The following is an 18,360-nucleotide window of genomic DNA, read 5'->3' as shown; positions in this document are numbered from 1 at the left end:
ATGTACAAAAATATTTATAGTTGCTCTCTTTGTGGTGGCAAAGAATTGGAAATTGAGGGAATGCCCATCAAATGGAGAATGGCTAAACACATTGTGGTATAGAGAGAATGTTAGGGAGCAACATAATCAGATCTGTGCTTTAGGAAAATTGCTATATGGCAATGTAACATGATGTACGACTGAAGAACAGATAAGTATTTCACAGAGGGCAATGGAAAGGCACATGTAAAAGACATCAAGGAGGGGGCAGCTAGATGGCGCAGTGGTTAAGCACCGGCTCTGGATTCAGGAGTACCTGAGTTCAAATCCGGCCTCAGACACTTGACACTTACTAGCTGTGTGACCGTGGGCAAGTCACTTTACCCCCATTGCCTGCAAAAAAAAAAAAAAATTATAAAAAAAAAAAGACATCAAGGAATTACATGATAGAAAGAGAAGCCAGGATGGCAAGAACAGGTGGTTACAGGTAGGCAATCAGAGTGTTCCACTGGTGCCCTTGAAATGTCAGGAGAAAGTGAGGAATGCCTCCAAGTTTGATCCCTAGTGACAGATATTTGCGAAGACAGATAAAAGTTACAGAAGAGACATAGGTATGGATGAATTTTGATTTTTGCATCATTGGAATTAACTTACAACAAGGTTGCAAATCTTTTTGAGTATTTGGAAGCTGTACTTGAACTTCACATTTCATGTATTTCATGGAATAAATTTGTTTGACTGCTTGGAGAAATTGGAGGGGAAATGTTATCCATTAAAAACCTTTTCCATTTGAAAAAGTGTTGTTGCATGGGATGGATGACCAAGCACTCCCTATACAATTTTTGTTGCTCTGTTCTTTGGCTGGGGTCTGCAGCTCTAGCTACTGGTCTAGCAAAATGCTTGCCTCTGGTCACAGCAGAATAAGGCCTGGTATGAAAGTCTAGATGGATCACTCCATCTACATCAGTGGAGAAAAACTCAAAAATCCCTGCCACAGTTAAACAAGGAATTAGTAGTGTTCACTTCCTGTTCAAAGGCTGTCCTAATGTTATAGTTACCATCACACTGGCTTCATGTTTCTCTCATGTTTTATTTTGATATATTTAAGTAGACATCACTGTACCTTTTCTATTTCATCATAATAGTAATATTTCTGGAACAAATCACATAGCCATAGCATTGATTCTCTGACCTACGCTTGTCTTTTCACTTATTTAATAGGGAAGAAGCAAAACAGTATGGTAGACCCACCACCATTTCTGAAAATAGGAGTTTCTATTTGGCTTTGATTTTTTTAAATGGGGTCTTTTGCTTTCTGTTTCCTCTCTCAGACTCAACCTTTTGCTCTTAAATTAAATATTAGGGTTCTGGGGTGAAAGATTGGTCTAGTTGTCACAGTTAGAGAATTGTATATCTTCAGTCCAACCAAAGATTTCATTTGGGATTTTTCCTGGGAAATCTATTAAAACACAAACACAGTTAACAGAAGAAAAAAAAATTAGGCATTTCTAGGCTGTATTGAGTCTTGGTTTAGACCCTATCTTTGTTATTTATTACTTCCATGCCCTAGTTCTCTCTTTGGTGATGTCGTCATTATTTTTCTATCTCAACCCCAGTTCCTTTCTGTACACACACTGCCTGTCTAAGCAGGTAAAAGTAAAAGATCAGCCTTTCAGGAAACAGATGTTTTATATTGAAGCTTCTACTCCAAAGTACTGAAAATGAAAATCCAAGGAGTTGGGAACAAGATAAATGCAGCATCTGTATTTCCATAATTGATACCGTTGTAAGAAGTGCTGCATAAGGATGGAGGCAGAACAGGAAAGGACAACATGGAGGGTTGTGGTTGTTCAGTAGAGCCAGACCAAAAGAGGGCAAAAAGACTAGAAGTTCTAGAGCCTAGAAACCTGTTCTAGGATACCATGACAGAGGACAAACTATCAAAGCCTCTCCTTTTTCTCCTCAGCTTCCCATTTCCCTCAGTTCCTAAGGTCTCCTCTGGCTGCTCAGGAATCTCACAGCTTGGTCCATTGAATCTTAAGGGTCATCATACTCTTTATTTAAGGTGAATGACAATTCCTGGCATTGTCTTCTGTGACTTAAGCCAGGTTGTCCTGGCTCTGTGACGGCCTCTGATGCATTATTCACCTTCTCTTTGCTCCTTGGCATGAGTTTCTATGGTCACTATTAGGGAATCAGTGTAATAGTGGGATGATTCAGAGAAACCTGAACTATTATTAGTGGTCAATAAACTTACCTTCTCTCCCTGTACTTCTCTTACTGTTGGTAGGGACAATAATGTAGCATCGAGTGTGTTTGCAGGTGCATATTGCCAGGGCATTCGTTGTTGGAGATTTTTTATTGACAGCGATAACCATCAGGCTTCTGTGTAGGCCCTGCTTACCTAAGTGACAGTGAGATAAAGTTGGAGCTTCCAGCAGATTGGATAATGGAGCTTAGTGGAAATAAATATTTATTGTTCTGATATGGGAGGGATGAGCCAGCTGAAGAAAAGCTATGTGGTGAAATCCACAGGGTGAGATTTGCTAATGAAGCCTAATTTTATATTTGAGTCTAATTTGGAAAGTCCCAGCAGCAGCGATGCCTTAGCTATGTACTCTGGTGATTTATTCAGCTCTGCCTCCTCCACTCAGATATTCTCCTTCCAGCTATCCAATATCCATCACAGGAAAACACAGTTTCTATATAGGAGTTTACCCTGGTAGCTTGCCTAGAATACATTTTGAAGGATTAGTGTACATGGCAGGGAAACTGGCCCCTGTGCTCTGAGTGCTCTGGTGAATATTCATATCAGCACCTGGGAGGGTTATTTCTAAAAGGCAACTTGTACAGAATAAATTTCAAAGAGGGAGTGTTTTTCTCTTTGACAATCCTTCAGCCAAACAAATAAGGGAAGGAGGGGCTACTCTGCCACTCTGGAGAGTATAGATGAGACTGAACATAGCAATCATACTTATAATAGAGATAGTTTTTTCCCAGTTGAGCCTTTTCTGGGGCTCCAGGCCTAATGAGATAGTACCAGGCAACTCCTGAGAAAAACAACTGCCTATTTAGCCTTTGGCCCTGAAACCCACACCACTTTGGTTTAATTACTTCTGTTTAGCAGTTTAAAAAGTGATAGTTATTAATGTTGGTTGGAAACATTTGAATTAAAACTACTGATCTCAGCTTTGAAAACCTGGATCAAGGAAACTGTACTGAGCCCCCAGTGATCAAAAGAATCCCACAGAAAACATAATTAACTACTTTTCCCCCCTGGCCTTTTAAAAAATTTGCATAAGATTTTCCTTTCTTCCCCCTCCTTCCAATCTTTCAAAAGATTTATCTTACAATCACATGTTAAATTGATTCGTTATCTTCTGTTTATAAGAATTCATCACAGCAGGAATCCTTACCTTAAAATGTTTGTGAGTAAGATGTTACTCGTATTGGTGCAACAAGTACATACCACATAGAGAGAGGACTATAATTTATTGGAAAAATAAGTCAGATCTCAGATATACTCTATTGTTGTAATTATCTGGGCAGTTAAATTTTATAGCACTTGAAACTTAATATGTTTTTATTTTTCTACTTTGGAGTAAAAATGTTGTAATGTAGAAAACTTCCCAGAAAAACTACATGTAGGAAATTAATTTTGAGACCGCATTTAAAAGGGAAAGAATTAAGGAGCTGATAAATGTTAAGATTTTCATATTGCAAAGAATGACAGGGGCAGCTAGGTGGCACAGTGGATAAAACACCGGCCCTGGATTCAAGAGTACCTGAGTTCAAATCCGGCCTCAGACACTTGACACTTACTAGCTGTGTGACCCTGGGCAAGTCACTTAACCCCATTGCCCCCGCAAAAATGAATGAATAAATAAATAAATAAATAAATAAAGCAAGCAAGCAAGCAAGCAAGCAAAGAATGACAGAATAAGGTCCAAAGCCAGGGATTTAAGAAGAAAAATGAAATAACTCAAGGTAGACCAAAACTAAAGGAGGAGTAAGGGAATATCAGAGCTGAATGGAACAAATGACTAGATACTGGTAATTTTAATGTTTACACTGGGCTAGTCTCTTTTCTGCCACTTACTAGTCATGTGGCCTTTCTATACTTCAATTTTCTCAAGAAGATTTGACTGAATGACTCTCAGGTCACTTTGAGATCTAACATTTTATGTTCTGTTAACCCCACTTCTGTTTTTACAGTAATTGTAGCAGAATGCTAAAGAAGTGGGCAGAGAGTGCTAGTGAATTAATGGAATGAGTAAAGAAATCTTTATTGTGCTTACTGTGGGCCAAGCACTGTGTTATATGTGTCTGCAGATAAATATAGAAAAAGAAGAGTGTCTTTACGCTCTCTCTCTCTCTCTCTCTCTCTCTCTCTCTCTCTCTCTCTCTGTCTCTGTAATGGGGGAAAATGGGGTATGGGTTTGGGGTAGGGGTTGGGGTTCTTAGGAATCCTCTTTAAAGAATTACACCCTCTTGCACACAAAAGTAGTTAGAATAAGGTAGTAGTTTATTTAGGAGCAAGGGAAGGGAAGGGTAGGGGAAGGGAAACCATGACAGAAATCCTTGGACTTCTTATGGGGAGATAGGCACAAAGCTTGTGGCTCAGAGGTACCAATCTCCTCCAGCAGGAGAGGGGTAGGTACTTTTATAGAAGACTGATGGGGGGAGGGGTCACCATTTGACTGGAAAGAGAGGACCATCTCCCACTGGTGGTAGCTGGGGGAATTGGGTGAGGAGTGGCTTTGGATCCCTCTTCCGGACACAAAGGCCGCAGCCACACCCAAATTTATCTCCCCAGGGTAAGGGAGACCAGAATGAAGGGTGGGAATCTGAAGCTAGCTCAGTCTAACTTGGTTCAGTTTATCTCTCTAGGCCTCTGTCCTCTGGTTTAGTTTCTCAAGGAGAAGATTCCTTGATGTGCCCCAGAGAACTTCTGGGGTGCTCTGTACCCCATGACATCTCTCTCTCTCTTTCTCTGAGGCAATGAGGGTTAAGTGACTTGCCGAGGGTCACACAGCTAGTTAAGTGTCAAGTGTCTGAGGCTGAATTTGAACTCAGGTCCTCCTGAATCCAGAGCCAGTGCTTTATCCACAAGTCTCTACTCTCCAGAAATTCACTCTCTGACTGGGGGAAATAGCACATTTAGGAGAGTTTAGCTATAGGCCAAATAGAAAGGCCCAAAGTTGTAAGGGTGCAGGTGGCAATGCCTGGGATTTCTTAAATTGCTTCTCCTTAGAGATGTCATGGGGCGCAGAGCACCCCAGAATTTCTCTGGGGCACACCGAGGAATCTTCTCCTTGAGAAACTAAACCAGAGGACAGATAACGCCTAGAGGAACCAAATCAGACTGAGCTAGCTTGGGATTCCTACCCTTCATTCCGGTCTCCCTTATCCTGGGGAGATAAGTTTGGGTGTGGCTTCGGCCTTTGTGTCCTGAAGAGGGATCCGTAGCCACCCCTCACCCAATTCCTCTAGTCACTACTAGTGGGGGATGGTCCTCCACTCCTCACCCAATTCCCCCAGCTACCACCAGTGGGGGATGGTCCACCTTCATTAAAGGAACTTTTCACGGGCAGATGGTCCACCCCCATCAGTCCTCTATAAAAGTACCTTCCGGTCTCCTGTTCGAGGAGATTTGGTACCTCTGAGCCATGTGCTTTATGCCAAATCTCCCCATGAAAAGTCTAAGGATTTCTTTCATGGTTTCCCTCCCCCCACCCTTCCCTTCCCTTGGCCCTAAATAAACTATCACCTTGTTCTAACTAAGTTTTGTGTGCAAGAGGGTGTAATTCTTTAAAGAGGAATTCCCAAGAACCCCAACCCCAACCCGTACCCCATTTTCCCACTATATCAGAGAGTATCTGCCCCATAATGAGAAGCCTGCCTCCACTGGGAAGGGAGATGGGGAGTTTATATTAGGGTCTGAATGGAGAGAGGATTCTGGATTCCCTGTGGTTGGAGTGGGGGTGGGAGTTCAGTGTCCAGCCAAGAAGGAAAAAGGGCAAGGAATGTTGAGTATAGGAAATGTGAGGGAGGGAGATATAGGGTTGCCCTTGGCAACAGTTCTGAGTGGAGCCTCCAGGCAATCCCAGATGGGATCTGCCATCAGAGGGAGAGGAAAGCAGGACTAAGGATCACATAGTTTTTAGACAATCTAAAAATTTTAATTTAGCTGTTGTTACTCTAAATGTGAGATTTTTTTTGTTCAGTGACCAGTGTTTCGACATGCTGTAGGAGGAACTGAATCTTTTGGCCGGGGGGGGGGGGGGGGGGGGGGGGGGGCGCCCCGCAGTGAGGGTTAAGTGATGTGCCCAGGGTTCACACAGCTAGTAAGTGTTAAGTGTCTGAGGTCGGATTTGAACCCAGGTCCTCCTGAGTCTAGGGTCCATGCATTATCCACTGCACCACCTATCTGCCACCAAGGAACTAAATCTTAACAATTTTACATTTTTTGTATAACTGAAACCAAAAGAAAAAAAGAAGTTGCAACTAAATTGAAGGATGGCTTATGGTTTCCCTAGGAAGTTGATGTTTTTTTTTAAATGAGTTGAGAGTTGATTTTCTCGTGTACCCAGAGGCAACTAGAAATATAATTTCATGGAGTATTTGCAAGTATTAGCAGAAAGACCACCATAAAAATAATTATACCTTATGTACCAACACTTGTTGTGGCAAGTGAAATTGAAAACTTCTGCAAAGAATTTAATCAAAATCTCAAAATTAAGTGAGGCTATACTTTGATATTCAGTGCTTTCTTTGCAAAGGTAGGAATATGTAAGGATAGTAAAGAAGATATTGGGAAAACTTGGATCCAGGAATAAAGAATGAGAGAAGCTAAAGATTTATAGACAAGTTTTGCTTCATACAGAAACCTCACACCCATATATGAATTTTTTTTTGGTGAGAGAATTTGAAAGGCACTGGATGAGATGAGTACCATAATATTACAACACATGAAATTGATTACATTTTTTTTTTAATTTTTTCAGGGCAATGGGGGTTAAGTGATTTACCCAGGGTCACACAGCTAGTAAGTGTCTGAGGCCGGATTTGAACTCAGGTACTCCTGAATCCAGGGCCGGTGCTTTATCCACTGCACCACCTAGCCACCCCCAGAAATTGATTACATTTTAAGAGGAAATAGTTATCGACATGATTCCTAAATCAACTTTTTGTGCATTTCAACCATCAACTTTTTTTGAGCAAAGATAAAAATAAGTACAAAGCCAAAAAAATAAAATGAGAAAACTATGGCACCCTGATTAACTTAAATTATTAATGATGAAAAACATGATGATTGGTGGAAGGAACTATCACACTATGATAATTTCATGGAAAAGTTTAAGCAATATAAATCGATACCTATAACATAGAGACAAAAGAAGTATCTCTTAAACATATGTCAAAATCACAAAGGATTCCTTGAAAATGTAATAGCACAAATAAAACTTTGACCCTCTGATTATTAAACTCAAGTGAGATATAAAGATATTAGCCACTGCCATGAAGGATGTCTTGTATAAAGTCAAATCAAAAGATATTCCTTATTGATGATAAGTGCCTTTAGTGTCTTTGTAAATGACATTGGACTGATTTCATCAAACTTCAAAACTTTGTAGAACCTCCTAAATGAGAACCATAATAGCTCATCCAAAGAGTTCAATCTATCCACTCTGGAAAGACTAAATGAATGAGGAATGCCTTTTGTCTGACAGCATATAGTTTGATGGATAGCTTGTAGAACTGGCCTATCTATGCATATATCTTTAACAGGCACTGAATAAACAATCCACTGGGGCTAGAATTAAATTGGGTGAAAGAAGTAAACTGGATTGTCTTTGAGTAATTGAATAGTGTTTTTTTTTAATTGCGAAAGTATTTTATTTTTTTCCAGTTACATGTAGATATAGTTTTCAACATTTGTTTTTATAAGATTTCTAGTTTCAAATTCTTTTTCCCTCCCTCCTCTCCATCCCCTCCCTCCCCAAGACAGCAAGTAATCTGATATAGGTTATATATGTACAATAACATTAAACATATTTTTGCATTAGTCATGTTATAAGAGAAAAATCAGAGCAAAAAGGAAAAACCTCAAAAAAGAAAAACAATAGCACCAAAACCAAAAGAAATAGTATGGTTCAATCTCTATCCATATTCCACAGTTCTTTTTTTTTTTCTTTCTGGATTTGGAGAGCCTTTTCCATCATGAGTCCTTTGTAACTATCTTGTACGGTTGTATTGCTGAGAAGAATCAAGTCTATCACAATTGATCAAAACACAATGTTGGGGCAGCTAGGTGGTGTAGTGGATAGAGCAGTGGCCCTGGAGTCAGAAGGACATGAGTTCAAATCTGGCCTCAGTCACTTGACACTAGCTGTGTGACCCTGGGCAAGTCACTTAACCCCAATTGTCTCACCCAAAAAAAAAAAAAAAGAACTCAGATCTTGGCAACTAGGTGGTGCAGTGGATAGAGCACCAGCCCTGGATTCAGGAGTACCTGAGTTCAAATCCAGCCTCAGACACTTGACACTTACTAGCTGTGTGACTGTGGGCAAGTCACTTAACCCCCATTGCCCTAAAAAAAAAAAACCAAAACCCACAATGTTGATGATACTGTATACAATGTTCTCCTGGTTCTGCTCATCTCACTTAGCATAAGTTCATGCAAGTCATTCCAGGTTTCTCTGAAATCTGCCTGCTCATCATTTCTTACAGCACAGTGGGATTCCATTACATTCATATACCACAACTTGTTCAGCCGTTTCCCAATTGATGGATAGCCCCTCAATTTCCAATTCCTTGCCACCACAAAAAGAGCAGTTATGAATATTTTTGTACATGTGGGTCCTTTTCCCTTTTTTATGATCTCTTTGGGGAAAAGACCCAATAGGGGAATTGCTGGGTCAAAGGGTATGCACAGCTTTATAATCCAAATTGCTCTCCAGAATGGTTGGATCAGTTCACAGCTCCACCAACAATGCATTAGTGCTCCAATTTTCCCACAGCTTCTCCAACATTTATTATTTTCCTTTTTTGTCATATTAGCCAATCTGATAGGTGTCAGGTGGTACCTTAGAGTTTGAACAGTGATTTAAATGACCTCAAGCCTCTCTCTGAAACGAAAACCCTTTTTTTTTTTAAAAAAAAAAAACACTGCTTCCAGTGATGTTATTTAGAAGTGATCATGCAATATCAGAGTTTTGAGAGGATTGAAGTTTCAGGCCACTGGAGAAACTCATGGCTAATGTGAGTAGCCTACAGAATATCACCAATGATGAATTATGCAGGAGAAGCTACATCAAGGATATCATAACAAGAGATGGTATGACCAGAAATGAGCATTGGCTGGTCATGTATCAAGAGCAAAGGTCAGCCAGTGGAGTGTATGCTTCTTTTTGTTTTGTTTTTGGGGTTTTTTTCTGTGAAATTTCAAGAGCTTTAAAGAATGGCCTCAAATACACTGGGTGGATGGCCTAGGAGGACATCATAGGAGGACATTTTCACTGGCCGTTCTCCATGTCTGTAATACTCTCCTTCCTCAGGTCCACCTCCTGACTGCCCTATTCCTTCACATTCCAAATAATGCCTCCTACAAGAAGTCTCTCATGATCCCTCTTAATTTTAGTGTTCTCCGTCTTTATATAAATTGTTTGTATGTTGTTTCCCCCATTAGACTGTGAGCTCCTCAAGGGCAGGGATTGTCTTTTGTCTTTCTTTGTATCTCCAGCACTTAGCTCAGTGCCTGGCACATCAAAGACACTGTAATGATTGGAATGATGCCACCTGCTAAGGATCCCCCGTTTGTTTCTTCGAGGAACGTGTAGTGTTTCCTTGACGAAACAACATATAACAAATGTTTTTGACTGACTAACTGACAAGGACAAGAGTCACAGAGTATTAGAATGCATAGATGGATTGTGATCTGAACCATTAGAAGGGGATGCTCACATTAATGAAATTATCCCAAAAAATAATAGGAATCATTGAATGACTGAGCAGATAGAAGAGTGCTGTTTGGTAACTCATCCTTGCTTAAATGTTCTTTTGCCTGTAACATTACAAATGAGACTTCGCCACCCTTTTCTGCTCCCTCTATTTTCTCCCTTTATCACTAGGTTGAGAGAATGCAAAAGTCTGCCTGTAGCTTAATTCTGCATCTCCCACAGACAGATTCCTTTGAAAATGCTGCCCAGTGGAATAGAAAGGAACAGTGGAGCTTATTAAATTTCTTTAGCCCCTGCTACTTAAAGCTTTTGTAAGTTCTGTGCATCTGCTCATGTATTAATGGGTGGTCAGAGAATTGGTGGAGAAAAGTGAAGGACTTTCAGTGGTCATCGGAAATGAGACCTTGAAAGATGCTAATATCAGAGTTAGGATATTTCCTTTCAACTGTGGGATTCCCCCACTGTTCAGAAGGTTAGGCTCTTGAGGAATTACAAGGAAGTTGATATAGAGTTCCAATGATGACATCATATAACTGCACTACATGGAACATGTGACCTTGGCCCCTTTTTGCCCTCCCATCCTCCTTTCAGTTTCCCTTTCCATTTCTCTTTATTTTCTTTTGCCCCCTTCTCATGGTCTCCCCCCCACCCCTTTTAATCTGATCCTCCCTTGCTGCTTCCCTAGTCTTCTCCTCTTATATTCTACCTTCTCTCCCGTTAAGATGGGTAATAAAGAAGGGGACACTAGAGTTTTGAAGTACTAAGTGACTTGGTAATAGTGACTATAAAACAAATTAACTTTTCTTGTAAATGTTAATATAACTTTGTGAAAGAGACTCTATTAGTAACAAAGTGAAGTTTTGTGAATCATTGCAATGAAGTACTAATGAATGCTGTTTCAATGGGTTATCTGAAAAGAGGTAGTAAATGAATAAGAAGTGGAAATGGAACATGGAAACCAGTGAAAGGAACAAGAGTTGACCTGGAAGGAAAGATCATTGCTAATGAAAGTCCATTAATATATAATTTATGATATTTGGAAAAGAAAAAACTAGAAACCTATCATGAGTTATGGGGGGCACTGGAAAAAAGAAAGTTGAGGTTACATTCTTCACACGGACCTTTTATTATAAAAACAGAGTAGAGTTGGGCTGTTAATAATATAATGGAATGAAAGTATCAAATCTATCATGTGAGCTATGCCTTCTTATTATGGAGAATGATTTAGAAAGAGAAGAAAGCCAGGAGAATTTCTTCCCCATGACCACTGAATATGAATATGAGATGATGATGATGACGACCACAACAAAGATGATAACAATGACGACTTTTGCTATATTCAGAAACCTATTGGATGTTTTAAAAACTGGACATATTGAGTGAAAATTGATGAAGTGTAATTCCTAGGACTAAACTTGGTGATTAGCGAGTTTTTTAAGTTTTCTATCCTCTTTTAAATTTCACAAAATTTAGAACAAGAAACAAAAAGGTCACAACTTATCCATTTGTTTGTTGTGTTTCCCCATTAAAAAGAAACATGCTATCTTTGCTCTTTTAACAAGATCAACCTGTTGAGGGCCTTCTCAGGAATTAGAGCCTCGAGAAACTGAACTTAGAGCCTATACATGGGAAGGGAGGAAGAAGGTGTGCATGTGTGCATGCAGTGCATTCAGTGCATTCATGTGTGTGTATGTGTGCCTGCATGTAGGGAGTGGGTGATATATCATCTGCCTAGAGCCAGGTTGCTTTGTCTTCCCCCAACAAACTGGATAACACTTAAGAGCTGAAGCAGGCCAACATCAGCTTAGCTATCACTGCAGAGGTGTTGCTGAAAACAAGACAGAGGGCCTTGCTATAAAGAAGGGAATTGATGATGCCAAATTTAAATACTCAGTGAAAGCTCTGTAATGGTAAACACAGCTTGGTGTCATTGCTCAAAAGGTCTGTGGCATAATGAGGTTTTTTTGTTATCTTTTAAGACTATAACTGCATCCTTTAAATGGGTCCTGATATTTTTGATGCCAGCATCTTGGCCTAAGGAAGGATTGTTTTGGAAAGTCACCTTGAGAAATAGAGAAAATGGCCTTTCAGGGAGAAGGTATTTGTCCTGTACCCTCTTTTCTTATGCCACTTGATTTGAAAAACTTAAAACAAAATTCTATTAAGGTAGACCCAACTGATTTGGAATTCATGATAATCCAGTAACAGACTGGGCTAAAGTTTATTTTTGTACTATATGAAAAAATGGTTTCCTAAATGAGTTAATAAGGCATAACAGATTGCTGGGTAGATGTTTGTTCCTTTAATTAAGGGAACAAACTGTATATGCAGTTGAAAGTCACAAAATTGAATTTTTTTGAGAGATGCAAAGGATCACCACTGTTGGCTATTATATTAGGTAAACCATTTTATGCTCTCTGTGGCTCATTGGATATTGTCTCACCACAGGATTCATAGTTGTGTGACCTTCCAGGGATGATATTTGTTCCATTCCTTGGGGATGGAGTTATGTCTGGGAAGGGCTACTTTGGTTCATTCAGTTCTTTTCTGAGTACCTAGCCTGAAATTCAAGTAAGATTGGGTTCAGAAGCTAGGAAATACTTCCTTTTCTTCCCGTTTTCTATTATCCAGCCAAGATATTTGTAGGGGAGATTATAGAATTTTTTCAGCAACACCCTTTTTACATTTAGCCTGAGGGATTTAGCCACCCACTAGGCATAGAAGCCGATTGTACCCTAGCCCTCTGAGCAGGGACTTAATGTTCCTCCAATCTGCTGGAAAGAAATATTTCTGGCTGCTGCTCTGGTTATTTTCTCCTAATCCTGGCAAAACACTTGTACCCTACATGTCTTTGTTTCCGCTTAAAAGAGAGACCAGAAGACAACATGCCCAATAGACCTTTGTGTCCTTTGGCGTAAAGTAGGGAATCTATGTGGGCCAACCTGCTTCTAAAAGAACCCTTTCTATCTGTCTGCCAGACTGTTTCCATCTGTTATGAGGAGTCTGACATCTCACTGTCCCCTAAAATATAATCTAATTGGATGAGTATAAACTCTTTGAGGGTCAGAGCTGATTTTCCTTTTTTCTCTTCATACCTGTCACAGTGCCTGACATCTGGCATCTTCAGGGCTAATAACGGCTAATATTTACGTAGCGATACCTCAGTGCCAGGCACTGTGTTAAACGCTTTATAATTATTATCTCATTTGATCCTCACAACAGTCCTAGGAGATGGGACTACTATTAGTAACTAGAGTATCTTACAGCACATTCTCTAATTCAGAATGACCTTCCAGTTTATCCAAACTAATGAGATTTGAGGTTTCTTATGCCCTTATTTGTTGAGACAAGCTTTTATGGAAGAAAGTGTCTGCTTGGATTTCACATTCTTCCCTCTATGAATAGCTTTCTGTAAAAGGGAGTGTTCAACTTTGTAAAAGCTCTGTCCTCTTGCTAAGAAAAGATGAAGGACCAGCCATCCATTTACTCAAATAATTTCTTGTGCAGTCTACGCTTTCAGTCTCAGTGCTGACACTCCTACTCATGATGCCATAGCTACCACCCTAATTCAGTAATTTATCATTTCCCATCCATCTCCAGGCCTCTTTCTCTTCCCACAGAAATGAAACTTGGACCCTCCATCCAGCACCACTGCTTCCCCTTGCTTCCCAACTCTAGATTGTGTCTATGCGTTATCTTCCTCTATAAGAACATTGGCTCTTGGAAGGTAGAAATAATCTTACTTGCTTATATTTGTATCTGCAGGGGCAGCTAGGTGGCGCAGTGGATAAAGCACTGGCCTTGGATTCAGGAGTACCCGGGTTCAAATCCGGCCTCAGACACTTGACACTTAATAGCTGTGTGACCCTGGGCAGGTCACTTAACCCCCATTGCCCCGCAAAAAAACAAAAACAAAAAAAAAAACCAAATATTTGTATCTGCAGCACTTAGCACCATGCTTGAAACACAGTAAGCATTTTTTTAAAAAAAAAATTATTCATTTCCCATCAACTAGACTATTGGAAAAACCTGGCGGAACTTGAGAATTGGAAGGGATCTCACCAACCACCCATTCCAACCCCTACACCAGAGGAATCCCCACGTTACATGCCTAAAAGGGGGCATTTCCTTGAAACTTTCTATGGGGAAACTCAATACCTCCTGAGGCGATTCATTTTCCTTTTGAACAGCAAAAATTGTTACCAAGTTTTTTTCTGACATCGTCTCCTAAATGGTTTCCCGGCATCATCTATGCCTTCTCCAATCCGCCCTCCACTCTATTAGCCACTATAGTGATAAACCTAAAAAAGAAGTCTGACCATACTTCTTCATCTATTCAGTAAAGACATTAAATAGATTCAAAGGATTTATTAAGCATTTACTGTGCTCTTCACAAAATTGGCTCTACCCTACTTTTTCAGCCTCAGTTACTCCATTTCACATATTCTGGTCCAGACAAATTGGCTTGGCCTGGCCTGGCTGCTTTTCAAGGTCTCCCTTCCTCACATTTGAATCTTAGAATCCCCAGTTTTCTTAAAAATTCAGGTCAAATGCCACCTTAAGGCATTTTCTGATTCTTCTCCCCCCTCCAACCTCCAAAGGTTATTAATGCCTCCCTCCAAAAACTTACCCTGTATACATTTTATATATACTCATATGTATATATTTGGTCTTCACCCTATCCCAAAGGAATGTCAGCTCCTTGAAGAAGTGATTTTATTTTTCTAGTGCAGCACCCAGAACACAGGAGGTGTTTAATAAATGTTGTTACTCATGAACTGTCCAGCTTTGAGACAAGATTTACAATCTTTTAAATCAATTTAATTAATTAATTAATTAGGTTTTCAGTATTTGATCCTAAGATTGAAGGCACCTCTCTAGGTACTGTGTAGTAGCCACAAAGATGAATAAGCTATAGCCCCTTTCCTGAGGGGATTTTCTGCCTCATACCAGGGACAAAACAAGTGTACAAACGACCATATTCCGAAGCAGGCTGTTTTAAGTGTAATGACAGGGGGCAGCTAGGTGGTGTAGTGGATAAAGCACCGGCCCTGGATTCAAAAGGACCTGAGTTCAAATCCAGAGTCAGACACTTGACACTAGCTGTGTGACCCTGGGCAAGTCACTTAACCCTCATTGCCCCGCCCCACCCCCCCAAAAAAAAGAGAGTTGCTAAGTGTAATGATAGAGGTACAAAGAAACATTGTGGAGTTTTGGAGAAAGAAGGGGTAATGTGTGGGTGAATCCCATAGAACCAACTGCCTGCTAGATATCTACACCTAGATGTCTTTTAAACCCGTTAAACTCAATATTTCCACAGAAGAACACATCATATTTTCCCTGAACCAACCCCACTTTCAAATTTCCCTATTTCTATTGGAGATGCCAATCAATCAAACATTTATTAAGTACTTACTATGTGCCAGGCATTGTGCTAGGTATTGGGGAAAGAAAGACAAAAGCAAAGAAATCCATGTCTTCAAGGACCTTAGATTCTTTTTTTCTTTTCTTTCCTTTCCTTTTCTTTTCTTTTCTTTTCTTTTCTTTTCTTTTCTTTTCTTTTCTTTTCTTTTCTTTTCGTGGGGCAATGAGGGTTAAGTGACTTGCTCAGGGTCACACAGCTAGTGTCAAGTGTCTGAGGTCACATTTGAACTCAGGTGCTCCTGAATCCAGGGCTGGTACTCTATCCACTGCGCCACCTAGCTGCCCCCAGGACCTTAGATTCTTATTGAAGGAGACAACATTTATATAAATATATAAATTTATACAAAACATATAAAGTAACCTTGGAAAGAAAGATACTACTGGAGGAGGGGAGAAAGAAAGGCCTCCTGCTTTATGTGGTATTTCAGTCTTAAAGAAAACTGGAAACCAGGCATTTGAAGAAGGAAAGGGAGCATCTGAGACAGCCTGTGCAATGTTACCAAGGCAAAAAATGGAAGGTCATGTATAAAGAAGTAATAAGAAGTATATAAGAAGGCTAGAAAAGGTAGGATAGGACCGTTTTTTAAAAAATTATTTAAATGCCAGATATTAGAGTTTATATTTGATCCTAGAGGCAATAGAAAGCCAAGGGAGTTTATTGACTACAGGAGTGACATGGTCAATTAGGTTCACAACCTATGAATCGTCTTGATTCTTCCCTGTGCCATACTTCCATATCTAATCTTATGATTCTAGTTCCTCAGCATCTCTTGAATCTATCAATTTCCAGTTCCATAACCCCTACCCTGATTCAGGCCTTCATTACCTCTTACTGGTTATTACAGTAGCTTCCTCAATGATCTCCCTGCTTCCAGTGATCTTCCCTCTCCAACACATCTTCCACATAGCTGCCAAATTGGTGTTCCTATGTCATTCCCATCCTTAGAAATCTTAAGTGGCTTCTCCTACCTGCAGGATAAAATACAAAATCCTTGGCCTGGAAATTAAGGCTTTCCACAGTATGACTTCTACCTCCCTGCCATTTAATGGTTATTACACATTAAGTGTTTCAATATTACCCCCTCTTCCCATGGCCATCATTTCAGTCAAACTGACTTGGTTATATATGACCGTAGCATTTCCCACCACCTCCATGCCTTTTTATAGGTGATTCTACATGTTTCTCACCTCTGCCTTATAGTACAGCTCAGCGTCCCATCCTACAGGAGGCCATACCTGACCCTCTATTTAGTGGTGTTGTTTTCTCTTTATATTATTTTGTATTAGTCCATATTTTTGTACTTATCTTTGTCCATATTGGATCACCCAAACACATAGAATAAAAGCTCCTTAAGGGTACAGATTGTTTGATTTTTATTTTTGTATCTCTTATACACAATGCCCTGCACATAGTGAGCATTGAATGAATTGTTGGATTTAATTGAATAAATTCAAAAGACATGAAAACCTTCAGAGATAAGGTCCCATATGAGGTGATTTTGAAATATGTCTAGAATTTTAGTAGTCAGAGATGTAGGGAACGAATATAAAGTGGACTGTGCTTGCCACTTTGTCAGTATTGGGTGAGATCAATCAGTCGGTCATCAAGTATATGTCAAGCACTGTGCCTAGGTGCTAGGGATACGAATATAATGAATAAAACAGTTCCTAATTCACAGTGATCTTACATTCTAATGGAAAATAAAACAGGAAATGAAATTTTAAAGTTTTGAGGGGATTATCAATAAATGTTTTATAGAAACAGGATCAAAGGTTTACAGTGAATTTAACTGAAGCTAAAAATGGTGCTACTGGATTTAATAGAAGAGTGGTTGGTGTAAGTCATAAGCATAAATCCAGCATTCTTTGTAGTTGATAATCAGTCAGTTGAATTCACCTACATTTAAAGGCCATTAACAGCAAAGTCAGTTGTACTCTAACTCACCCAGAGAGGTTCGAACAAACTAACAAGTCCAGAGAGTTAGTGGAATGCATTCGCTTTTGTTTTAAAAAAAAAATGCCAATTCAGTGGTGAAGCAGTCGTTGTTCAAAATCTGGCACAGAGTTAATCCCTTAAGAAAAGGATAAAAAATCCCATTCAGCACAACATAGTTTGTCATCGCATGCATAATGCAGGCTTTCCAATTAGAACGCCACAATTTGGAAACTTTCTTCACAGACTGATGAGAGAGCAATTATTTTAAAGGAGGGAAAATTCAGTCCACTGGGTTTGCCTCCAGTCACTTCTGACTCAAGCAACGAAGACAAGAGTTTTGAAAACATATTTGCTATTGAATTTTGTATCAAAACAACAGCAAAGAGAGCAATTAGTTGCTGTAAACTGAACCCCTGGTAATCAATGGTATGCAGCCAGCCAGAGCATTTATGTAAGATGTAAGCAAAATCACATCTGCTAATCAATTTTAAAAAACCTAATACTTCACTGCTTCTAAAAGAAACTCTACAATGAGAGGAAAGGAAGATAGGAAAAGAAAAAAAACCACACATTTAACATTACTGGTCATTTTATACAATGCTCATTAGATAGGGTGGATTGTGGCAGCAGTTCAACATGGACCAGAGCATAATCCTTAGCCAGCCAGCTCCTTTTATTTAGTACCATTAGAAGACCAGTTCCAGTTTGTGTTTGCATGTGTATGATATATGAGTTAAAGGATTCATGGCATTGTTATTTATACCACAGCTATGTAATGCTCAGAGAAGGCCTTTCTTAGGCTTGTTAGGTTTTTGTTTTTGTTTTTGTTTTTTTGCGGGGCAGTGAGGGTTAAGTGACTTGCCCAGGGTCACACAGCTAGTAAGTGTCAAGTGTCTGAGGCTGGATTTGAACACAGGTCCTCTTGAATCCAGGCCTGATGCTTTATCCACTGTACCACCTAGCTGCCCCCAGGCTTGTTAGTTTTTAGGTTTTTAGGGTTTGGAGGTTTTTGTTTGTTTGTTTGTAAACTCTTCCAATAAGTAATCCCAGCCATCTCAG

General features: G+C 39.7%; 1 protein-coding gene across 1 annotated transcript in view; it reads left to right on the top strand.

Moving 5' to 3' along the window:
• BTBD9 (BTB domain containing 9) overlaps positions 1–18,360 on the top strand; it is a 413,203-nt gene that overhangs the window by 290,325 nt on the left and 104,518 nt on the right.

The sequence above is a fragment of the Dromiciops gliroides genome, chromosome 4 (genome assembly GCF_019393635.1).
Source record: "Dromiciops gliroides isolate mDroGli1 chromosome 4, mDroGli1.pri, whole genome shotgun sequence".
Classification (NCBI taxonomy): Eukaryota; Metazoa; Chordata; class Mammalia; order Microbiotheria; family Microbiotheriidae; genus Dromiciops; species Dromiciops gliroides.
This window is presented reverse-complemented; position numbering and strand designations above follow the sequence as displayed.